This window comes from Macrobrachium rosenbergii, chromosome 22, assembly GCF_040412425.1.
Source record: "Macrobrachium rosenbergii isolate ZJJX-2024 chromosome 22, ASM4041242v1, whole genome shotgun sequence".
Lineage (NCBI taxonomy): Eukaryota > Metazoa > Arthropoda > Malacostraca > Decapoda > Palaemonidae > Macrobrachium > Macrobrachium rosenbergii.
In genome coordinates, this window is record NC_089762.1 from 352,476 (window position 1) to 379,474 (window position 26,999).

Below are 26,999 nucleotides of genomic sequence, written 5' to 3' on the forward strand. Positions count from 1 at the left end.
GGCCTTGCGCAGGACATGCTCTCTTAACAAAGGTACTGAGAACACTGGACTCAAGTTAGGTTATGGGGGTATTTTATAAGGCTTTTCCTAAAAGTGGTCATACTCGTACTGACATCATCGTGATTCTCCCTGCTGATTGGCTGGTGCCGTCTTGGATCAAAACCACCTAGTGTATAGCTGTTACGAAGGAGCGCCCTTGTCGTACCCTTAATGACCTTAGTGTTCTGGGTCAGGGCTCTAGGGGAAACCTGTCGCGGAGGGTGCTGCTATTTCCAGTCTGGACAGCGTTGTAGGCAAGGGTCTCCTAGGGATACTGGGTAGGAAAATAACACCTGAGTGACAGTCAAGGATTGTTTCAGTCGGAACACATGCTATGCTTCAAGACCCCAGAGGCAATGGCAGTTTCAGTGGTGGAATAACTGAGACTTTTGTGTTGGTTAGAATGGCGCCCTCTTCCCAAGATAGCACACAGGTCGGTGAGGACTATTTTTATTTTTAATGCTGTGAAAAGAAAACTATTATGCTGGCTTTGTCTGTCCGCCCGCACTTTTTTCTGTTTGCCCTCAAATCTTAAAAACTGCAAAGGCCAGAGGGCTGCAAATTGGCATGGTGATCATCCACCCTCCAATCATCAGACATATCAAATTGCAGCCCTCTAGCCTCAGTATTTTTTTTTTTATTTTATTTAAGGTTAAAGTTAGCCATAATCGTGCTTCTGGCAACGATCTAGGATAGGCCACAACCGTGCCGTGGTTAAAGTTTCATGGGCCGCGGCTCAAACATCATTATACCGAGACCACTGAAAGATAGATCTATTTTCGGTGGCCTTGATTATACGCCGTAACGGCTGTACAGAAAACTCGACTGCGCCGAAGAAACTTCGGCTCATTTTTTACTTGTTTATAAGTGGGCTCAAATGTTTATTTTTGTTTTCGTAACAATGATATGTCTGGCGATCCTGTCCGCGCCAGACAGGGACGAGATATTGAAGGTAATGAGATCTCTAAGGGAATGATCACTGTCTCCATTTTACAGCGCGCTTTTCGGAGCAGAAAGAACACTTGAATAAGTATAAAAGAGACAACTCTTCCAAAGGTTTACATGTCCTTTAAGGAAAGAAGTTGAGGACTCTCGGTCAAAATCACATAGTAAAAATCAATGACAAAACAAAACAAGTAAAAAATGCGCCGACGTTTCCCCTGCGCAATCGAGTTTTCTGTACAGCGTATAATCAAGGCCACCGAAAATAGATCTATCTTTCCGTGGTCTCGGTATATGCGGTGTGAACCGCGGCCCATGAAACTTTAACCACGGAACGGTGGTGGCCTATCCTAGATCGTTGGCAGAGGCACGATTATGGCTAAATTTAACCTTAAATAAAATAAGCACTAATTAGGCTAGAGGGCTGCAATTTAGTAAGTTTGATGACTGGAGGGTGGCTGATCAACATACCAATTTGCAGCCCTCTCGCCTCAGTAGTCTTTAAGATCTGGGGGCGGACAGAAAAAGCGCGGATTCTTTTACAGAAGACTAAAAGTCCTTAGAACACAGTAGATCTGGCATGGAGATGATAGGAAAGAATTAATTAAGAAGCGCGAACTGAAATAGGACGACCCAACGGACAAGCCCCTGTAGAAACAATAAATAAGTCAGAACGACATCTAATTATTTAGGAAAGCGCCGAAAAGAAGAATTCGCTTGCGTTACAGCGAATCACGAAGCAGTAGTGAAGTTGCATATATTCGCCTTTCTTTATGTCATCAAAAGTATACAAAATGTAACATAACACTTGAAGAAGCTACATATATATATATATATATATATATATATATATATATATATATATATATATATATATATATATATATAGAAATCATCAACACACAATCACGTGTGGAACAGAAATTTATATATATATATATATATATATATATATATATATATGAAATTTTTTATCACACCGTGATTTATATACAATCATGAAGCTACAAATGTCGCTTAATATCAAATTCACGGTACCTCGGGAATGTCCCGATGGGTAATTATCACCAAAAGGGGAATTTATAGGTGCTGGATAAGTATCTGTGCCGTGGGTTCGAGACTCGGCAGTACCAGCCCATTAATCACTTATAAATTCCCCTTCGGTGATAATTCCCCATCGGGGACATTCCTCGAGGTAGCGTGAATTTGATATTGCGACATTTGTAGCTTCATGATTATATATATTTATATATATATATATATATATATATATATATATATATATATATATATATATATATAAAATGTCAAATTCACTTTTCCTTGAATATAGCTTATAACCAAGGGGAATTATTTTTGATATAATGTGCGCCTCGCCCTTCCAGGATTCGAACCTGGGTCTTTGGTTTAGGCGCAACAATAGTCAGCCAACTTTGAACAGTCAGCTGTCAATGGACAGATGCACTTACCTATTAGAATTCCCCTTCAGTGTAAGTTACTCTCAAGGCATAATGAATTCGATACAATATTTGTAACTTAACATATCAGGTGTAAGACATTTCAAAGATAATTTCTGGAAGACTAATCTTCTTTTCATCAGTTGTGATTATGCATACGACCAGTTTCATCAGGCGTAACCCTGACCCCAACAGATATTATGGGGATTCTTTAGCGCCGACGGTCTCTAGAGGCAAGATATTGGCGGGGGCTATTCAGGCTTCAACCCCTCGCAACACAGGGCAACTGACGATATCACTAACACATAAACGTATAAACTCAAAAACGATATATATATATATATATATATATATATATATATATATATATATATATATATATATATATATATATATAGAGAGAGAGAGAGAGAGAGAGAGAGAGAGAGAGAGAGAGAGAGAGAGAGAGAGAGAGAGAAGATTCAAATACAGATGTGTGTATGTATATACAGCTATATATAAGTATGTGTATATGTATAATGTATAGATATATATATATATATATATATATATATATATATATATATATATATATATACTATATACACATTTATATGAGTATATATATATATATATATATATATATATATATATATATATATATAGGGAAAGATATGTATGTATGTATGTATGTATGTATGTATATGTGTATATATATATGTATATATATATATATATATATATATATATATATATATATATATATATATATAGAGAGAGAGAGAGAGAGAGAGAGAGAGAGAGAGAGAGAGAGAGAGAGAGAGAGAGAGAGAGAGAGAGAGAGAGAGAGAGAGAAATTAAAAATACAACCGTCCCAACCTTTGATTTTTGTTCAGAAACTGAAGCTCAATAAAATATGTGACAGCTGCAAAGCCGGATAAGATTATGATAATCAGGAATGGAATATAGAGTTTGCGCCAAAGGCCAAGCACTGGGACCTATGAGGTCATTCAGCGCTGGAAAGGAAATTGAGAGTAAGTAGGTTTGGTGCAAAAGGAGGAAAACTTCGCAGGTGCACTAAGAAATAATTGTTAGGAGAGGATGGATAAGAAGATGGAAGAAAGATAATATAATGGAGGTACAATAAAAGGAAAGAAAGGGGTTGCAGCTAGGGGCCGAAGGGACGCCGCGAAGAACCTTTAGTGATGCCTACAGGGCACCGCGTGAGGTGCACTGATGACACTACCCCCCTACAGGGTATGATAATTGGGAAACAATTATTATATCGTTATATCACAGGAAAGGTCTATAATATCATTAAAAAAACACTGCCATTTTTTTTGTTGTTTAGAACCCAGCTCGCAACGTCATTCTTTTCCTATTGTTTTATTTTTTGTGTTGAACAAAGAAGATATTTTCTTCACTATTGTTTTACTCTTTTTTTTTGGGGGGGGGAGCTGAATGACGTCAGTTTTTTTTTTTTTTTTACTCCTTCTGAGAGGAATATTCAGAAATATCCTGGAAACAGGCGCAGGAAAGCATCGTACGCCTTTGTCTTACAAAAAAAAACTCGATATTGATCCAAGTGGGGAATGTGAGTTCCTAAGTATATTTTGGCCGCCATTATCATATACAAAATACAAAAAAATTGCCAATGAATGTCCCTAAATGTTCTAAACAATCAACAAAGAAAATTAACCTTTTACCATCGCGCATTTCAAAAACTTCATTTCTTCAGTATTCTGCTGAATATTTCTTTCACCTCAAAAACAATATCTCTCCGCGAATGATTAGAATAGAATATAGAATTTAGGCCAAAGGCCATTCAGTGCTGAAACGGAAATTGACAGTTAAGGTCTGAAAGGTGTAACAGGAGGAAAACCTCAAAGCAGTTGCACTATGAATCAATTGTCAGGGGAGGGTGGGAAATAAGATGGAAGGAGGAGAATGTGAACGAAGGTACAGCAATGAGAATGGAAGGGACTGCATCTTCTGTTTCCTCTTTCGTATAACATTTCTTTTCACTGACTCAAACAGCATATCAATGCCCTATACAATTGATACAGTTATCGTTTCGACAATATCGCTGCAAGACCTGAGGATTCGTTTCCGAAGCAATTATCCTCTTTTGCGTTAAGGACGCTGCATTCTTCTGTTCCACTCCTCTCTGAGGTTCCTGTCCTCAAGATTCAGTGTAACGTCATCATTTGCCCTTAAGATTCAGCGTAACATAATCATTAATACGGTTTATTTGGCATGAACTGTGCGGGTAGTTAGGAAATACGACATCCCCTCCTGTCAAAACTGTTTTATATGATTGGTTACAGTATTAATGTCTTATTCTTGGAGAGCCAGCTTGGTTAGTAGTAGGTGATGCATTCCTTTATTTGTTTATCCCGAAGTGACGTTCAAACAACCAATACTCTACATCTTCTAGACTTGGTACATTCCGCAAAACCTTCCTTTCGTTCGCTTATTTTTCAGCGTTTATGCATTTATATTAGTTCATTATTACTTGGAATTTGCTATCTTTTATTCATTAAGTTTTGAACTGAATATAGAATTTAGGCCAAAATTGGGGCCTATGAGGTTAAACAAGCAGTAAAAGGTTTGAAAGGTGTAACAGTTGCACAGTTGCATGAATCAACTGTTACGAGCGGGTGGAGAGTAAGACGGAAGAAAGAGAATATGAATGGAGGCACAGTAAAAGGAAAGAAAGGGGTTGCAGCTAGGGGCCGAAGGTACGCTGTAAAGAACCTTAAGTTAATACCTACTGTGCACCACTGACGGCACTACCGCCCACCCCCGCCCTACGGGTTCATTAAGTTTTATTCCAGTCATCTTCAGCCACATAGCCAGGCAAGCTCATGGACATTTAACAATACTAATAATTCAAATCGACGAGTCAACACGTTCCACTTAATAGGAGAAAAAGACCCATTAGTGAAATTTCACTAACGAGCCTTTTTCGCCCACTTTCAACTGGAACGTGATTCTTCGTCGATTTCTGTCAATTAAAGACGCTTGGACGCGTTACATAAGAAGATAGCATACGCTTTTAGCCATCTGTGCGACCACCGGGGAGAAATGGCGGTGCGAAGCGTCAGGAATTGTGGAGGAACACCACCACAGAGGTGACCATCGATAAAGAATCGCATCATCTTTTGAACGAGCTGCAACAACAACCATGTGACGCCACCCCCATTTCAAGTAATCAAGAAGTACAATATAATGGTCTCTGTTGGACGTTTATTATCGTCCTTGAAAACGTCATACGGGGTTAGTTGGCAAAAAGAGAGTTAAGGGTGCGTCCACACTGCGGTACAACATACCACAAACATATGTCGGCAACTCACTGAACGTACATCACAAACAGGTTAAATCCCAGTCAGCGGCCAGTTTCATGCATTTGTGCAGCGTTTTCCAAAATTCGTCCTCCACTTACGGTTGTTGATTGGTTTTCAACTTGCTTGCGATATGCATACAATAAGTTCCAACGTGTGTTATAACCTGCTGTACTGTAGTGTCTACGCACCCCAACGTACTTTGGAAACTTAGGCCTTTAGAAGTACACTATACAAACAGACGTTCAATTCAAGCAAAAAGCTTGAACAACTGTTCAAAACATCGCGCTAGGCTAAGTCCAGTCTGAAAGAGTAAAGAATTTCCCAAAAAGATGATCTTAAAGAGATGAAAAGCTCGTGCCACTTTGATTACCCGGGTAATCAAAGTGGCACTTTTGAACATATTACTATTATAGAGGGAAGCACAATTTTGAGTAGCCTAGACCACGTCAACAAATTATGACTGAACTGAACTGAACTGAATATAGAATTTAGGCCAAAGGCCAGGCACTGGGACCTATGAGGTCATTCAGCGCTGAAAGGGAAATTTGCAGTAAAAAGTTTGAAAGGTGTAACAGGAGGAAAACGTCGCAGTTGCATTTATGAATCAACTGTTAGGGAAGGGTGGAAAGTAAGACGGAAGAAAGAGAATACGAAAGGAGGTACAGTAAAAGGAACGAAAGGGGTTGCAGCTAGGGGCCGAAGGCACGCTGCAAAGAACCTTAAGTAATGCCTACAGTGCACCGCTTGAGATGCACTGACGGCACTACCCCCCTACGGAGAAGTTGTGATTGAGTAAGGCCTATTATATCTGGTTAAAAGTTTGGACAGCGTAGCAGAGCTTAAGGATCCCCACGCAGAAAGAGGGAAAAGGATTAACAAGGATCCCATGGACGAGATGGACGAGATATATATATATATATATATATATATATATATAATATATATATAATATATATATATATATATATATATATATATATATATATATAATATATATATATATGTATATATGATAACATCAGATATATATAATATATATATATATATATATATATATATATATAAGCATGAGAACATCAGACAGAAAATCTTACGAGCTGCCCAACAGCAAGAGCTCGTGATGGCATAAGGCCAGCTTAACCTAAAAGCTCGTGATGGCATGAGGCCAGCTTAACCTAAAAGGGAACTGAAAATCAAATCACAAGGACACTAAAGAACAAGAGCTATCGTGAGCTTAGAACAGCACTGCGTAAATAGTGAATGTGTGAAAATGTGTATATACCAGACAGATAACATAAATTTCATGATGGCTTTGCCCTGCTAATATTAATATTAATGATAATTATAAGTGACCTAGAAACTGGGGTGAATACTCGGGTTCGAGTAAACATACATCTCTGAAAAGTACAGACTAGATTCTGAGTTTTTCTTACAAAGACGTGTTTAGATGAATTCATTGTTTGTCGCCTTCGCGGGTGCTTCCCATATAATTTTGTTTACTTTGCAGCTATAAACAAAAACAACTTTCTCCTATTCATGAGTTTACCTTAATTTTGCGCTAAAAAAAAAAAAGCTACAGGCCAAATAACCATAATCAGAATCCCTGAAAACGATATTCCCATCCATTTGACTCTGGGTTAAAATTAATGAAAAGTTTTCCCCGTAACAAGGGCAATACAACAGTCATATCAGCATCATATATCCATTACAATAACAAATACATTTTTTTAACAGCGTTACCCAATTTACATATGACCGTCATTATCTATTTGTTTTTTTCGGATGTATGGCCAAAATGGTTTCCAGTGAAGATTGGATCGTTTTAACTTGTTATCAATATCTCTTTTAATTTTATCGTCGTCATCGGTAGTTTTAATGATAATAACGACCAATACTGTCATGGAGGCCAATAAAGAATTAGAGGAATTTATTTCTGGCGAAAGAAATTCATTTCTCGTTATGATGTGGTTCGGACTCCACAATAAGCTATGGGTCCCGTTGCTAGGTTGGTTCTTAGCCACGTAAAATAAATCTAATCCTTCGGGCCAGCCCTAGGAAGAGCTAGATATCAATAAAACGAGGTTTAATATATGAATAATCTTGCGAAAAGACAGAAACTACTCGAGTTTAATCTCGGCAACCTCCTCCTGAGGAAATGGGGGAGCCTATTATGTCAAGAACACTATCTTGGAACTTTGCACGCACGAGTAAACTTCTGACAACGTTGGATTCAGTAAATCAAAAAGTACACTCCTTTAAAACTGGCCTCGATTTCCTTAGGCCATTTGAGAACGAAGGTAAAGTAGTCGATGATTATCGCATTTGCGAACGAGTTCATTCATTACCGGGGAACACTTTAGAGACGTTGTGTTTAAAGGCATTTTTGATTCCTTCCACAGGAAAAGCAACTTATCACTCCTCTCGTTCGTAATTCCGGGTCTTTTAGCGGAGGCTACATAAACGACGAATAACGTTTACAGACATTAATTATGTATTCGATGTGGCTTTTGATTAGAACCCCATTAACATGGGATTGAATATTTTACTCTGCTTACGCTTGTTTTTAGTTTTCTGTCAGAGAAAACTATCGTGTCGGCTTTGTCTGTCCGTCCGCACTTTTTTTCTGTCCGGACTTTTTGCTGTCCGCACCTTTTCTGTCCGCCCTCAGATCTTAAAAACTACTGAGGCTAGAGGACTGCAAGTTGGTATGTTGGTCAACCACCCTCCAATCATCCAACATACCAAATTGCAGCCCTCTAGCCTCTGTAGATTTATTTTATTGAAGGTTAAAGTTAGCCATAATCGTGCATCTGGCAACGATATAGGATAGGCCACAACCGGACCGTGGTTAAAGTTTCATGGCCCGGAGCTCATACAGCATTATACCGAGACCACCGAAAGATAGATCTATTTTCGGTGGCCTTGATTATACGCTGCACAGAAAACTCGATTGCGCCGAAGAAAATTCGGCGCATTATTTACTTGTTTATCATATTGCCAGAAACACAAAGCTAAGTCTAATAACACTTTCGCTCCACTTTCGTTCTTCTTTATCTTACCTGGAGGTCGGAATTTTAAACGCCTTGGGAGTGCAACTCTGGAATAGTTCGTTTCTCAACACCATACCCATCAGTAATAATATTATTTAATCTTTTTTGTTTTTTTATGATTTATTCTACTTTCTTTTTGGGATTCTATTTTTATTCGTAATTAGTCACAGTGACTATTAAGTAATTAGTGCCACCCAGTACTTATTGCTTCCACTGAAAAATGTGTTGATGAAACTACTGTACTGTGGTCCTTCTGCTCGCACCACTTTTTTTCACTGTATCTCCAGACGTCTGAAGTTGACTACACAGAATATGCAAATGGTGAGTCACCACATTACGAGTTGCGTAATTTTATTGTCTTGACCAAAGACCATTCTAAACTGCGTGCTTTTCTTCATTGTTTTCAAAAGCATGCTTTCATCTTTATCATATACCCAACACAACTCAGCTGACAATACATGAAGTGAAAGAGGATGGAGTAAAATTGAATGACGGAATCTTTCTACTGCTGTTTTCTTGGATATTCTTCGACAGTTGAAACTGCTGAATAACTTGCGCGACAGTGACAAGTCATGATTTCTTCTAGGAAGGAGAGACCGCCGCCTACTGGTTCTTTTAAAGACGAAGCCCACCTTCAGCAGCCAAGAGGAGCACCTATGTAACCAGGCAATGCCTGCTGAATCCTCTCACTTAAACTCTCTTTCCTCCTCGTCCTCCAACGTCTTTACCCGTTCCTCTTCCTCCTCCTCCTCTCCCCCCTCCCTCTCGACGTTCACCCCTTCCTCCTCCAGTCTCGGACACGAAGGAATACCCTCCATCGCTGAAATTTAGAGGGCTAGAAGTCGAAGAACGGGCCTCTCTCACGCTGCAACTGTTGCTCTTGAAGGCCAGCACCGAATCCCAGCTGTTGAACCCAAATGAAAAGATCATACCCAGGCAAGCTCCCTCTGGAAACTAAAAAACCTCCCTTATATTATCAACGCTCAGAGATGAGCAACAAAACCAGTCAAGAAAAGTTTTAGCCTTTTAACTTTTTCAGATGGGGGCCATGTTTTGGACTTTTGATTTGGCTTGAAATCGATGGAGATATGGTACATGTATCATACCAGACCCAACGCCCTTTCTCCCAACAGATCCGTTGATTACATACATCATATACATCTTAGTCTCTTTGGTGCATTTGTTACGATGTCCAGCGATGAAGGCTCCATCATATTAGTCTCTTTGGTCCATGTTACCAGCGATGAAGCCATCACTAGACCCCTAGACCATTGCAGGGGACCTATAATTTGCACAATATCCTGTAAAAAAACGAGACCAAGGAATATCTGGGAAATTCAAGAAAGGGGAAGCTGTTCAGAACCACATAATGCTTGGTTTAAACGATGCAGTCCAAGATTGGCACGTATTGCACGGTCAAAATCAAAGGCAAACCCATCAAAACCGTCACCAGCACCTTTATTTGTACCTCAGCAACCAACATACCAGCCAGAACACGACCGCAAACAAGCATACATCCCGTGGAAAAAAGCAACTTTTTTGTCACGAGAAAGAGACATAAACCACGCAGCCAATGGCCACAACTCCTCCTCACTCCAACCCCTCATCTCAGACCAAAAAAATCATCCTGCAATCGTGGTTGCCATATTCCTACATCCCAGGACCCCCTCAACCTCGGTAGCAAAGTAAAAGTAACACAGTAATGTCTCGAATGGAACTCCATTTTTTCATGAACTATATCGACGATTCGGTGCTACTCTGGCTTGATATCTACGCGTTACCTACACCGAAGCTCTAGTATGCGACATGGCGAAGCTCCTTGGGACGCCGTGTTTGGTACTAACCCCTCGGGGATCAAAGTTTTAGATACACCCATTTCCATATTGTGCGATCGACAAATTATTATATTAATAAACGAAATCTTCGTGCGGTCGTCTACTTTACATTTACCATACGGTGTTTAGTACTAGCACCTCGGAGTAGGTGACGCGTTGATAACGAGCCAAAGCAGCGCCCACGATTCTCTCTCGGCTCAGCGTCCCAGTTGTTATGAACCACAACATGCATGGAACCTGAATCAGCACTTCAGCAATTTGCGTTTCATAAGGATCATGGGAAAGGACGACCAAACCACCAGTGAAAACAACACCAGTAGCACGGGGAGAAGCATCAAACCCTTACAGATGGAGCTACCATTCACCAGAAACCAACTACTCAAGGAATTTCTGTGGCAACTTTCAAAACAGATCAAGAGCAAAGCAAAGCTATTTTTCACAGCTAAAATCTACATCCATGATTTTGTCACCAAAGAACCAAACCAACCCTCAGCAACCCAACCACCTTCTGGCACTCTCACCCTCGCAGACTCTTCCGGTACACGTCGCTTAAGCATTTGGTGTAATTATGAATGATAGCTGGCCCGTTCTCTTACTAACGTTTTCCCTTTCCTTGTTCGGTCGCCTAAGGTCTTAAAACCGAATCTTTCAAATGCAAATGTCGCTACGCTCTGCCTTCAACTTGAAGCTTTTACAACTTTGACTTGATCGCCAGCACAGAGGGAAGATATTGAAGTAGGACACTCTAACATCCTAGCCTCCTTAGTGGGACAAACTCAAGCAAGATCCATTAAATAAACTGACTGCGTGCAGCTCTCATCGACAGGCATACAAAACAGTAAGTTTTCCATTCAGTCAAAGCGAAAAAATAAATTTCTCGTAAAATAAATCTAATCCTTCGGACCTGCCCTAGGAGAGCTGTTAATCAGCTCAGTGGTCTGGTCAAACTAAGGTATACTTACTTCCAACCGAAAATCTTTCCATACTGAAAGTCGATGCCTTTTCAGTAGCCAACCTCTCGAATGAATGAAATAGGGTATGATAACTCCGTATATTTTTATGGTTTTCCAACTTTCTCTCCCACGACAAAATTAGTCCGTGTTTCTTACTGGCTACCTACAGTATTACTCATCAGGATCGGCTATATTTAATTACCTGAAACTAACAGACACCTTTGGGTTTAACGGCCTTTCATTCTCACCTGTTGAACTTTTCGTTTTATTCATGACCACTGTTATGATTTTCACTGATATTGAATGGAATATACAATTTAGGCCAAGCACTGGAACTTGTGAGCATTCAGCGCTGAAGGTGAAACTGGCAGTAAAAAGGATTCAAAGTTGCAACAGGAGGAAAACCTCGCAGTTGCACTATGAAACAACTGTTAGGAGATGGTGGAAATACAGATGAAAGAAAGAGTATATGAACAGAGGTACAGTAAGAGGAAAGAAATGGACTGCAGCTAGGGGCCAAAGGGAGGCAGCAAAGAACCTTGAGTAATGCCTGCAGTACACTGCGTGAGGTACACTAACGGCTCTATCCCCCCTACGGGGTTCGTTAACATGACACAGGAAACTATTTAAGCAAAAGCGCGTGCTTGCCTATGCAAGAAAAAAATCGGAAAAACTCTGACGATATAAAGATTCTGATAAGAAGCATATCGATACTATATATATATATATATATATATATATATATATATATATATATATATATATATATATATATATATATATATATAATGGAAATCAGTAAAATCTGACATGCCATACATCAATAGTCATAGTCCTACTGATTCACGATTCAAAACTCTTGAATCCAACAGCAGTTTGAATTTTGAACATCAGTCCATTAAGACCGCTTTCACTTTTAACATTTGCAGATTTTTTATACGTTTTACCAGGTCAATATCTGATACTTCTTTTCAGCTCAGCGCAGGTGCAAATACTGCTGAATGGCCCGATTGGCGCTATTTTCAGTTCACAGTTTCTCTGAAAACGTGGGGAATCGAAATTAACACTCGTTATCTAGTCTACTGTCGTGAAGGACGCGGAATTTTACATGTAATTGAAATTGCATATTAAATACGAAACTTTAGAGATCTAATAAACAAACTATTTTCATATTTGATACGCAGTTGAAATTATATGTTAAATACGAAAAAGTTTAAAATATTACATTCAGAGAGAGACGCACGTATATCAGATTTTTTTTTTTTTTTTCAATATCTACTATTTTGTAACTGTATGACCTTGCCAGTAGGACTATATCATAATCATTAGGGCCAAATCGAAATGGGGCCACAGGGAAATTTCCTGCCAAATGTCATCAAGGTTTGATATAGTGCGTGACAAACGATGACAATATAGACGGAAACAGTAAATCCCATCATAATGACTGTGAAGTTTAATAATAACAGATGCCTCATACATCGCTGTTATGTACTTCATTACAAGACTGCTTTATTATTTTGACATTACGAGGTTGTTGGTGTGCTACACGCGCTGAAACTTGGCGCTGCTGTCACCCCTACCCTCCCGATCCCCTACCAACCCCGGCCCCACCCGGGGCGGACAGACAGGTTTGCAGGATGAGGGTGGATGTCTCCCCTACCCTCCCGTTCGCCTACCTACAACACCTGCACCCGGGCCGGACAAACCGGTTTGCAGGGGGTGGGTGGCTGTGTCATGTCTCCCCTACTGTCACCCGGGGGAGGACAAACAAGATCCACTCGGACCTTATTATTATAGATTGCATTAATGCAATTAATAACAGGACCCCATCTAAACTGGACGGTATCTAACGGAGATATTTATTCAGGAAAAGTTACAAGCTTTCCTGGACTAACTGTCCTCTTCGCCTGGTAACCGTTCCACAGCTACCAGACGATGAGGACAGATTAGACCTGGAAAGCTTGTAGCTTTTCCTGAAGAGGAGATATTTATTCAGGAAAAGTTACAATCTTTCCAGGACTAACTGTCCTCATCGCCTGGTAACCGTTCCACGGCTACCAGATGATGACAGTAGTCCTGGGAAGCTTGTAACTTTATCTGTATAAATATCCCCGCTAGATACCATCCAGCTTAAATGAGTCCTGTTATTAAAAGCTGTTATTTATTTAAAGAATACTCAAGGCCTAACATTCTTCAAATGTATAAGTAGAAAACTATAACATAAAGAATACATTAAAATGGACACCTGCATATTTCATTTAAATTGTTAAATTATAACAAGCATTTCCTAGTGGAAACCATATAATGGAATGGAATGGAATATAAAACTTAGGCCACAGGCCAAGCTCTGGGGCATATGAGGTCATTCAGCGCTGAAAGGGAAATTGACAGTAAAAAGTCTTAAAGATGCAACAGGGGAGAAAACCTCGCAATTAACTATGAAACAATTTTTTGGAGCGGTAGAAAAGTAAGACGGAAGAACGAGAATATGAACGGAGGTATAGTAAAAGGCATGAAATGGGTTCCCGCTAGGGACCGAAGGGACGCTGCAAAGAACCTTAATTAACGCCTACAGTGCACCACGCGAGGTGCACTGACGGCACTGTCATCCTACGGACGCGGGAGGAGGGGAGGAAAGCAATTATATGTTTCCGATGTTATGATTGTTCTTGCAGCTGGATTTAATTAAGCCAATGAGAGACCTTGCACTTTTCTTTCTTTTTTTTTGAGAACTGAGCGGGAGTAAATGAGAACGCGAAACCTTTTTAACATTTTGAAATCATGTTTAGTTCTAAATTGAGGTCTGTTGTCCAAACCGTTCCAAAGTTTGTTGAAAAAAAAAAAAAAAACGGAAAGATTTTTCATAATGAATTACTGTTCATGAAAGCAATGGTTTGATCGTGCGGAAACTGGAGAAATTGTATTCGACCCCGATTCGAAAACGTCAAATAAAACTCATATTATATCACCGCTGATGACACTGCCATTACTAATTAAACGACCTGGGACGAAATTAAACTGAAGTTTTTACGACTGTATCTGCACGAATTCACTTTACCTTTTAATAAGATTTTCCCGTCCTGCGCCACGTCGTCCCACTTACGATACATGTACGGTAAAAGTAAGCTTAATAAGATTCCAAGCAAGCCTTTTCTTTTTTTCGATTAAGCAACGGAGCAACCGTTAACAGTTGCTAATCTCGAAATGAATTTCGCTGATTTCGTGTCCTTTCTAAAGCACTACAAATCGATGGATGCCCTTGATATTGTATGGCGTCATGGGGGAGCAAGGCAGTCGAGACTCCACTAAAGGTGCGTTGCTGATTTCGGGGAATCAAACTAAAATTTCGGGTACAAAACAAGGACGGGAATGCTACTGAGGTCCCCTTGATCGCTCTGCATGTTCAAAACAATTTGAATCTTTTCACGAAATCGGTACTTGCAGTACGTTTCGTTTTCTATTATTATATCTGATAAGAAAAAAGGCTATTTGACAGTCGCGAGTAAAAAGCAAAGAGCATTTTCCTTCGGTTTCCTTGTCCAAATGCAAATTCTTGGCGCGTGTATGATGCAAACAATATACAGGGGTCGTTTCACATCAATAACAATATTTAGACTGATGCACGTTTACTTCTTTCTGGCGTAGGCTAAGCTAAACAAAGTCCTAATATTTTGTATATGATATGACTAAGTATAAAACTCTTCCCCGGCTCCTAGCCCCCTCCCCCCTCTCTCTCTCTCTCTCTCTCTCTCTCTCTCTCTCTCTCTCTCTCTCTCTCTCTCGTCCTCAATTCCTAGTTCTTTCCGCATTATAACAGGAAATTAACTGCACATTCGCGACGGTAAGCGAGTTAACAAGAAGCAATATCGTTTTATTGAAAAAATAAATAGACAAATAAATAAAACACCACTGTATTTATTAACAGATAACTGAAGTAACACGACTTTTTTCTTATAATTGCCAAAAAAAAAAAAAACGATTCTTCTGCACCGACGACTGAGCAGAAATGAGGCAAATCAAGAAAAAGAGAGGAAAGGGAGAGAGATAACAAGACGAAGATAACCGTCGTTACAAATGCATTAGTAAAGGAAAAGGCCTGTAAACGCCCTCCCGGGAAAAGAAAGAGACAGGGCGTTCGGAGGATGAAGGACAGGTCTCGTTCCATATTTCTTTACCACTTCTCATTTTCCGAGAACGCGTGACGCCCTCCCTACCCCCGCCACCTCCCACCCTCTTTTTTTTTTAGGTGCCTAGATTACGCCTCGAAAAATTGAATATTTTTTCAAACTGGATCAAAGGGCTTTGAGTGACATGAAAAGTTTACGGATTATCCTTTTTGGACTGAATATTTTTAATTCCAAGTTGAAGAAAACTAGGCCCTGCTACTACTACGTCAGTAACAGGATCGCATATTTGGGAATTATAGAAAACGGAGTTTACGTCACGTATAGTCAATATTTAAAACCTAATCAAGGTGGTTTCTTCATGCTTTCGAGGTGCATTTAATAGTTCATCGTATCTTCTTTGTCATGATATGAGGGTATGAGTGTCCCAAGGTTTCAGAACTAATTCAAAAATCACCCGAAAACGGGATCGAAGTTGAGCGATATTCTTTTTACCTTATATCTGTTACTTCTAACTTAACCTTCGATCATTTTACCTGAAGGTATCTGCACGAAGGATGTTGTTCACGATGCATTTTTCCTTATCATCAGTTCGTTTTATTTTAATCACTGGTAATTATACCAATTTTTAACTTTATCAGAAAATATTTTGCTGAACCACGATGACACTACTGTACATTGTCCCCTGTCCCCATATAAGCTACTCACGACATCCCACACAGAGCTCCATTACGTAGGCTATGTCTGTTTTTGCATTCATTAAAAAGAAAGAAAAGAAAAGAATAGGTGCCGCTGTGTGCAACCAGTGTATGTCTGCTGAAGCGGGTGAGGAGTGAGGGGGTTATGGCTACTATAGGCCTAGTAGGCATTTCTGCAGCACAAATTTCAGAGGGAATATGACCTGACCAGACTTATTTTAAACCTAACCTAACTTCGGGCGCCGTGTCCTAACCTGGACACCCTCCCCCCCCCCCAGACCTGCGTAAAAAGACAACAGAAGTATTTAATAACGATAAAATAATGTAATAAGCTAATAATAAGAATAACAATACAGGAGGCCTAATGAGATCATATTTAATCAGCATACTCACCACTCAACGTAGCTGCCGCTGAAGATTTTAGTGGACACCTGGGAAATTTGAGAGTTATAGTCCATAATCCACTGTCAGGCATGGGTCACGAATGAAGGGGGGCGGTAGGGGGGTTGGTGGGTGGGTGAGGGAAATATACTAGGCCTACGGCGACGTCTGGCACCCGTGGGGCGCGCAGGGAGTAAGTGGTCTTGAAGAGTCGTTTTCTGTGTCAGGGGCAGATCCCTCAGCTTCACGCCCCTCCTGCTTGCCTCAGCTTCTCCTCAACATGATCAGGATCGTCAATGGTGCTACCATTATTAAAATACCGCCATGCCACTTTACGGGGGGTACGTGTAGCTGTATGGCCACAGATAAGAATGAAAAACCCACTGTCACCATCACCTCCCGAGGGCCCAGGAACATCTTCATCACTCTCACCGCAACGAAACATCGTCGTGATGACAGCACAACACTGAGCACCGTACTATCACCAGAAAACCACGGTAAAATACGATTGATTGACAGAATTTACTGAGAACTCAAAAGGATGACTCTGTGACTCCCGACCACAACACAGGACTCGCCATTCACCAACGGTCCAGCCAATCAGAGGCGTCCTTACTCCCGCGCTGCGTTTTCATTGGCTGCTGCCACCTGGATCAACCGTCACTACGCGCGCACGATGGAGGCAGCGTAGTAGGAATCAAAACGGTGCTCTCTTTCGTGGGATTTTTATCCATGTTTCTAGTGCAATATGCGTTCTCGATCAGTTCCATGGTGTCAAGGTAAGGCTGAAAAAGTGTTGCCTGTGATAATAGACTCGAAGATCGACTATGGTCATATTTCTAAAGCATTTGGTACCGTAAACCTTGACAGCACACTCCGGATTGTTGTCTTTATTACAAAAGGGTCATAGCCATGTGTTTTTGTACACATTATCGAAATTTCTCAGGACATGTGTAATTCATACATTCATATTTGTTGTTGGTATTTTTCAATAAAGGCAACCGAAAACAAAAAGAATGACTGTCGTGTAATAGATAGCTAAAGTGCTTGTCATATATGTACACTATATCCTAATAGTCTATTTAACATGCAGATTTGTTCGAAATTTTGTTCCATTCCACGCTGTCTTTTAAAGACAACAGAATTAGAGCAACATTTCTGGCACAACCGTTGGGAAATACCCGGTGAACTAACGGAGCGAGCCTAGATATATGCGATTAAAGCATGACTACACATGAATTCCATAGTCTGTCCAATACACCATCAGAGGCCACAGACGCCTTACTGGATCTTACCGAATTTAAAAAATATTTCTTAACTTCACTCACGAAAGGTCGTCAAACCGCATCCGTGAAAAGCACTTATGATAAATGTTTTGGATTTTTCCATAACAGAACAAAATTAGATTCTGTTAACGTAAATATAAATTAAACAACATTTAAGACTTGCCACAGAATATAACAATCAACTAAACTCTTTCGGTCTTGCCCTATGTAATGGCTAGGCTTATATTATTATTAGCAAAACAATGATCTTTCGCAATTTCAACCTGTAAACGCCAAAAGAAAGGCACACTTACGATATAATGGTTTTTTTTAAAAACGTGGAATTTGAAATTATAGGCCTACTCTGATATGCAATATTCACTCTCAGGCATATCCCAAGTAGTCATTCGTAACCGCGTGAGCAAAGAAATTTGGCCTGGGAACTCATTTCATTCCTGAATGAAAAGAGGTTGCAAGTGTAAACTTAACAGTTTTCACAGGCAAGTGTTTAAAACCTCTGCTTACAATATTACTAACACTAGAGTTGTCAATAACCGCTTTACTCCTTGTTGTAGTAGTACCAATGTATTAGTGATAATTAGCATTTGTACGTGACACAGGACTCCTAATTGAAGGAGCTTTTGTGCATTCGCATATTGCCAGGTTTTCGCGTGGAACATTTACAGTGATGTTGGAGAGGTATTTTTAAAATAAGAGGCTTGATCGATTTACATCCACACAGCATCTAAGTTTGTTGATGTGACTTAAAGTTACAGAAAATGACAATAAATAAAATTATTGGTCGACATATATATTTCGGTGTGTGTATGTATATATATACATACATATATAAATATTTGTATGTGTTTACATACATATAAATATTTGTATGTGTTTAGTGACATACAACAAATAAAAACGACATTTTTTCGGAGGCCATAATACAAACGTTTTCGGTCAGTCTCGCTCACCGGGCATTTTTTATAGCTGAGTTTCTTGTTTCTCAAAACACTAACAAAAACTCTGAGAGCAAAGTTTTTTATTCAACAGAATTCTCCAAAAGTTTTAAAATACTCCTTATATGAGTCTATGGCCTTGCTTCTGTTTTCAAACGACATCAGATTGGTTATGCTCATAAAACTTCATAAAATTTTATTGTAGAATCCATTTAGAAAAACACCTCGGGGTTTCACATTCTACGCGGAAGTAAAGTTTGCAGTCTCTTACCCGTGTCCACATAACCTTTAGGAGAGAGCTTACCAGACAAGGAGATATGGTAAGTGAAAACATGATATAACTAACGCACAGCTGCAATATTCCAGGGGGTTTTGTGCTGGAAACAAAATTAAAGCGGAACTATTCTCAGTTACTCTCATTACACGAGATAAAGATGTCTGTGCAAATACGCAAAGTCGCGAACTCAGGGAGAGTGATGCTGCTTCGAAAAGAAAATGCGGATATATTTGCTGCGATGTGATATAAGGGAATTTCATAGGAAAGAAAAGAATGGGGAAAAAATGCTGTATAAAATTCGACTATTTTTTGCAAACACACTGAGGAGTTTCCTGACATGTTCAAAGGGAAGAATTTTTACCGCTCTCGATATATTTTCGGTACACAAATTTTTATTCCTGCGCTTCATGCATTTTTCCAGCCCCTGTTCCAGATATGCCAGTCATTCTGGAAAATGAGCAACCGGAGTAATGCAACTTTCTCCTCCTCCTTCGCTTATCTCGCGTTATGTTTCCAGATTCCAGGATTAACGTCCTCGTGGGCGCTCGCAAAAAAAAACAATGCGCAATTGAAACCAGTACAAAATGCGCCGAATTTTCTTCGGCGCAATCGAGTTTTCTGTACAGCGTATCATCAAGGCCACCGAAAATAGACCTATCTTTAGTTGGTCTCGGTATAATGCTGTATGAGCCGCGCCCCATGAAACTTTAACCACGGCCAGGTGGTGGCCTGTCCTATATCGTTGCCAGACGCACGATTATGGCTAACTTTAACCTTAAATAAAATAAAAAAAAAAAACTACTGGGGCTAGAGGGCTGCAATTTGGTATGTTTGATGATGGGAGGGTGGATGATCAACATACCAATTTGCAGCCCTCTAGCCTCAGTAGTTTTTAAGATCTGAGTGCGGACGGACAGACAAACCCGGCACAATAGTTTTCTTTTACAGAAAATTGAAAATGCAAACACGCCTGTGTTTTCCGTCGCTTGATCGGAACCGGGACAATTTTTCATTCTCTGATCTTCGATATGCTTCCTCATTCCTCTTTAGTAATTGTCCTTTAATGTATGCTTGCTACATGTCCCGTTACTGCTATTAATGTTCATTATGCCCATACGAAAATATGACCAAATATAAATGCTAAAACTGACGATTAAGAAGTCAGTCGGCAACTGACTGCTGAACGAGTAAGCAGAAGGTTCCCAGATTGCAATCTGCAGCGTTGGAACTCAAAATGCCAAATCTAAGGATGGCTATGTAGCCTACATCACGAAGGCTGTGACACGGCCCAGGGTTAGGAAACATTTCGTCCTTGTTTTGACGAACTGGCGTAACCCTTTTTTTTTTCTTTCTTTGTAAAAGAGAACTGTTGTGCCGGCTTTGTCTGTCCGTCCGCACTTTTTCTGTTCGCCCTCAGATCTTAAAAACTACTGAGGCTAGAGGGCTGCAAGTTGGTATGTTGATCATCCATCCTCCAGTCATCAAACATACCAAATTGCAGCCCTGTGGCCTCAGTAGTTTTCAATTTTATCTAAGGTTAGATTTAGCCATAATCGTGCGTCTGGCAACGATATGGGACAGGCCACCACCGGGTCGTGGCGAAAGTTTCATGGGGAGCGGCTCATACAGCATTATACCGAGACCACCGAAAGGTAGATCTATTTTTGGTGGCCTTGATTATACGCCGTGGTGGCTGTACAAAAAACTCGATTGTGCCGAAGAAACTCCGGCCCATTTTTATAATTGTTTTTTTTTTTAGTTTTTGAGTTTTCCAGCATAGGTGTCAGTTTTTGACACTATATAACATTTCAAAACTTCGGCTGTGTGTGTTGGTCACATTTTCAAAGTAAATGTCCTCAAAAGATGAGCTAATTAGAAGTTCTGAATAACATCAACATCTTTGAAGCCCATTTTCTCAGAGTGAGGGGAAAAATGGCTTACTCCAGTTTCGTCAGACTAGGGACGACTTCATTCACTCTACAAAATGCATCTAACTCTGTTTCAGCTCTTCGTTGGGTGAGTCGATAGAGCTGTGGACTGGCACTCGCCAGGCCAGAGTTCGAGTCCCCGGCCGGCTGGTGGAGAGTTAGAGGAATTTATTTCTGGTGATAGAAATTAATTTCTCGCTATAATGTGGTTCGGATTCCACAATAAGCTGTAGGTCCTGTTGCTAGGTAACCAGTTGGTTCTTAGCCACGTAAAATAAATCTAATCCTTCGGGCCGGCCCAAGGAGAGCTGTTAATCAGCTCAGTGGTCTGGTTAAACTAAGGTATACTTACTTATTTTTCGTATTCATCTGCAGTAAAATACTTTAATATTCTGATCTATTTTCCTTTAAAAAGTAAATAAAAAGTTACGAAAAACAATGATCGTTAAAACAAGAAAAATAATTGAAAATGGAAAGCTGAAACGTCAGTTCTTCCATCCGTTTCCACTCCGGTGTGACTTCGAAGCCGCCGAGCGCGAATGAATGATTAAAAAAGGGTCAGAATCGACGGAACTATTAATGAAGTGAAGAATTACCGGTGTTTTATGACCCAGAAAGTATCAGAGAAAGTTCCTATTAAGTTACCGTCGTGTTCAGATGGTCTTTCGACTGAGAAAGACGAAAGTTGGAAAACAAAACACGAAAAAGAATTCATTAATATTTTTCCGCGGACTTTGGCTTTCTCTGATATTGCGGATCAGCAAGTTAAAGGGAGAGTTCTGTGAAAAGTGTTCGTACACACACACACAAGAACGTACACATATGCATAAATACATACAACATGCACCCAAGTATATGTGTGTTTGTATGTATATGTATATTTGTCTGCATATATATGTATATATGCATATATATATGCATACATGTGTGTGTGCATATACATATATGTATTATATATATATATATATATACATATATATATGCATATATGTATAGAGAGAGAGTATATGGCCACGAGAAAAATTGAACGACTTTCGCCTTTACTCTAAGACAAAAGATAAACAAAAAAAGACTTGCTTTTACCAACATCAACCAAGGATAAAGGAGTGTATAACCACTTTAATGCACGCGAGGGTCATTACATCTGAGATAGTTATCCAGGTGACGAACAACTGTCTAGGATTAACTCAAGCTACGGATAAAGTACAGAGAAGATATAAGGATATCAAAAGATATTAGCATGGATTATCGAGGTCCTTTATTTTCTCTTTTCAAATCTCCTCCGGACATCTTGTGCAGAATGGTTTCAAGAGCCTAGAGACCTGGGCTTAAATCACTGTCATTTTCCTTTGTTATTTGTGAAGCTGCAGATTCCGAGAGATTTTTTGGAAAAATTATGCTCGTTTGGGATCAGTCAGTTATATGCGATTTTCCGCATAGGTGTAAAAAAAAATGTCCAGTTGCTTTATTCTGATAATTTATTCCTTACATTGGATTTTATAAATGAAGTTCTGCTCTGAGAAGAACAATTTCTCATAGACTTTTTTTTTATAGTGGCTTTATATTAATAGATTGTATTTTCACTGAATATCTTTAGAACTGATTTATGAACTCAAAACTGTTCTGAGGTAATTGTACTCTAGATGTCTTCACAGCTTCAATGTAGCAAATGTCGAAAATAAAAACTGGGTAAAGCAAATCCCTACCTATTCTTCTTTTGTTCTGTATTTCATTATACAGGGATTCAGGGCTGGCATCACATAATGCTCGCGGGAATATTGAAGATTTTTATGACTATACGTCGCTTAATTAGCATAAACTCAGCTATGAGGCCGCAGGAAAAATGAAAGAAGCAGGAACCAGGCGCTTTCGCGTTATTTCAACGCATTTTCAAGTGTCTTACAAAGCAAATATAAACACTGAAAGAACGACAACACAAATATTCTAAGATCATGGACACTAGTTAAAAACCAACACAATCCGCTGTCTCTACCAATCGTATATACTAACCGTATCACGCGGTGCACTGTAAGCATTACTTAAGGTTCGTTGCAACGTCCTTACAGCGTCCCTTCGACCCCTAGCTGCAACCCCTTTCATTCCTTTTACTGTACCTCCGTTCACATTCTCTTCCATCTTACTTCCCAACCTTTGGTACTTTTTTCCTTTATTTTTCCTGTGACCTTAGCGGAATTTATAGATTTTTATCTCTGCATGATGTCCCGAAAGATAACGTAGCCTACGCAGGTTAAATTATCTGATGTTTTTAATATATATATATATATATATATATATATATATTTATATTAAATTCACACTGAAAACGTTCACGTCTGATAACAACGCCTAAAACGAGCGAGCACCACCTTTTCTATTAGGGCGTGAATTTAGTAGACGGGGCTTCTTTACGGGAATTGTTTACTCAATATTTTCCAAGAGGTTATTTACAGGGTACAGGTATTCGAATAACCTTAGGAATAAAATGTTAAAGAAAACCTCCGTGTACAAATTTAAAAGAATTAGTTGATTTATGGTTACCCATTGCCAGAGCAAACGTTTGTTTACAAAAAATTTCAATTAAAACTGAATTACTAACTCAAATACACAATTAAATTCATTCCAAACTTTGAATGGGTATTAGTTACTGATTGAATAGGTAGGCTATTTTTGTACATAAAGAACCAACGTCAAAAGTGACTAATTAAGGGTCGGCATTGATTGATCGTGATGTTTATTTTTTCTGTTAGGTCTATTGAATTAACCAAATGGGTGTCTGATATACTTCCTAACAACGGTGATGGCAACGCTGTAAGGTACTTTAAAAGTTTATACGAAACAGAGCTAATGATAGGTCTCAAAGGTTATGTGACATTAGAGGAAGAGTTGGAACAGGATTCCTGTTTTTAATAATTCAAGAATATGCTTGACTCTGAACGTAAATGTGGCAGGCCTGGACCCTTGCTGTAGTCGGCGAATCAAGAAATTGTTTTTTAAATGATTCGACTTTTACTGGTTTCCCTGACTCTTATCGGGATATCTGCTACCAAGGAAGGGGGCAGAAGAAGAGTAGAATGAGTAAAGTATAGAAGTCTTTGCATGGGAAGCTCATTTTCAAATGCGGGAGGATTTTTCTTTCCACGGACTCTATCCGGTCCGGTCCTGGTCGTATCGGCCAAGGTCTATAGAATACAAGACCTTGGTTTCGGCCGTAAGTCACTTAGGCCGTAACATCCAAAACAATGTAAGACGTTATGTTTATGGTATTTACCGTTATCATTTCATGTTTTACGTACATCCCCAAGGGGCTGGTACTAAACACGGCGCCTATTTTGCACGTAAACGTGCTTATGGCCGAAACGACCCGAACTCACTCCACCGACACTATCTGAAAAAAGAATCGTTTGATGGAGAGAGATTCGCTTGTTTATTTGTTCGTTAACCTTCTTTTATATGTGTTATTATCACTTTTTTGTTATATATAGACTGCTGTTCGCATGGACGAGAGAGAGAGGTGCTGTAAGTATCTGCAGTTGAAATGGTCAGCTTCATGAGAATCACGTCATGAAGCATCAGCCTTAATTAACATAGGCAGGCCACTGTGTGATTGTTCTAAATCCCGTATTAAGTTTTAAATTTTAACAACTTGATATTATTTTACGAAGCAGACCCTGAATTCATTTTTAATAATCTTTCTGATATCATGAGATTTAGTTTTTAGTAATTATGCAAAATAATGGCAATTTTAAGTCCATTAGAATGAACGGCCCCCTGCGCTCAGTGTCGCAAACACTTGAAATATTTATGCTTTCTCCTCCACTTAACTCACAGGCAGAAACAGTGACAATTGAAAGTCTTTCCCAGTTCATTCCTTTACATCTACGCATCCTGGAAATCCACCTACATTGGCCTCGAGAAACGCACACAACTTGACACAAGCCCGTAAATTGATATAAATACTCGAATACACAGTCAAACGCGAAGTAACGGTCCACCCGTCTCTCAAGCCCCCTCCCTTACAAGGCCCAAAGCGAAATATAGAAAATGGCGATAAATTCCGCTCTATTACAGGGATAACTCTCGTAATGAGTAACGCGCCCTCAGCGGCCACACCAGACGGACATCAGTATGTAACCAGAGACGACTCTCGAACTTACCGGGGTCTACGTGCCCCAAACAGGCGAAAACTCAGAACCAAAATCTTCTTTAAAACCCAGAGGGCCACCCCGCTAGATTCGGCGGAATCAGAGATTGTTTACCAGCTCGAGTCAAATAGTAATATGTAACAAACATGGCCCTGGAAACGAAGATCCCAGATTACGTCTCTTCGCAGAGGCAGCGACAGGATTCACCGTGGGAAATAACGACAAAAGAATAAATATCCCAGGAGACTGATGAGTGATTTAATTATTGACTAAAACATTAGTCAAAATATCTGAATTCACTGTGGGGATCAAAGACTTACTTGCAAACAACAAAAAGTAGAAGAAAAATCAATAACGTTTGAGAAATGAGGTTCATACTCATAACACAGACGATCTATCAACGAACGAATCGGGAAAAGCCCGTCAAAAACAGCTAATGCTTCACAGACACCTTAGCTGAGAGAGAGTATGAAGTGAGGGCGGAAGTATGGGCGTGATTTTGGTTTCTGGTCAACAATCTTGAGCTGTGTCAGTCGTCGGAGAAACAGTCGTACTCGATAGCACTCTACTGAATTTTTAGATTAGGCTTCTATTGGCGAATGCTCACGGGCCCTGTGATCTGGAGTTAGTGGACAATCTCTGTGCCATATACTAGAAACTGGAGCGTGGGCTTATGGTAAGGAGCATTTTCAAAACGCTGGAAAGCAGTGCCGTGGTTATGGCGAGCTTCCAAACGCCTCCTTAATTTCGAAGCAATTATTCCAGCAAAGTGTCAGGGTGTAACTCCGTGGGTAATGATCTCTTTCCTCTCCTTAACTTCATTTTGGCATCAGCTGTGGAATAAAGCGTCACAGTAGATGGTGATGTTGGTATTGTTAGGTCCTGTAGACGAGCACGAGTTCCATGAGATAGTTGCTATGCACAATGTTAGGAAGCAGCTGCCTGTGACTCAAGTTAGTGTCGTGTTCCGAGAGCGTCCATTTTTAATGATTCTCCTAAAATACACAGAGGCAACAGGGCGCTTGCAAGCAGTCCAAGGAGGCTGAATCCTTGTATAGGCAGTCAGCGATTCTCCACCGGTGATCAGGCAGCAACTCACGTAAACAGCTTGTCACTGTAAGCCTGTTATCTAGGTTGGAGATAAATGACAATGCTTTCACTTCCCGTGTGGCAAGATTCGATCTCGCAATAGGGGATCCCATCACCCACGCCTTTGTGGCTGGTGACTAGTAATTGACCGGTAGATTATATATATATAGATATATATATATATATATATATATATATATATATATATATATATATATATATATATATATATATATATATATAATATATATATATATATATATATATATAAATAATAAATATATATATATGTGTATATATATATATTTATATATATGTATATATATATATAATATATATATTATATATATAATATATGTGTACATATAGATAATTGTATATATATATACAGTATATATAGTATGTAAATATACATACATACATACACACGCACAACATTTTAAAGAAGTCTATATGTGTATCCGTCTCTCTATTTCTACACCTACACCCAAATTCTTGATGTCTGACATAGTTGTTGAAACAAGAACAACAAAATAA

General features: G+C 39.5%; 1 protein-coding gene across 1 annotated transcript in view; it reads right to left on the bottom strand.

The window, feature by feature from the left end:
* LOC136850505 (putative neural-cadherin 2) overlaps positions 1 to 17,482 on the bottom strand; it is a 168,717-nt gene extending 151,235 nt beyond the window's left edge. The window contains exon 1 of the mRNA XM_067124074.1: positions 16,818 to 17,482. The gene's annotated coding sequence lies outside the window, so the exon portion shown is untranslated. The remainder of the gene's footprint in view (positions 1 to 16,817) is intronic.
* Between the last annotated feature and the right edge of the window lie 9,517 nt (positions 17,483 to 26,999).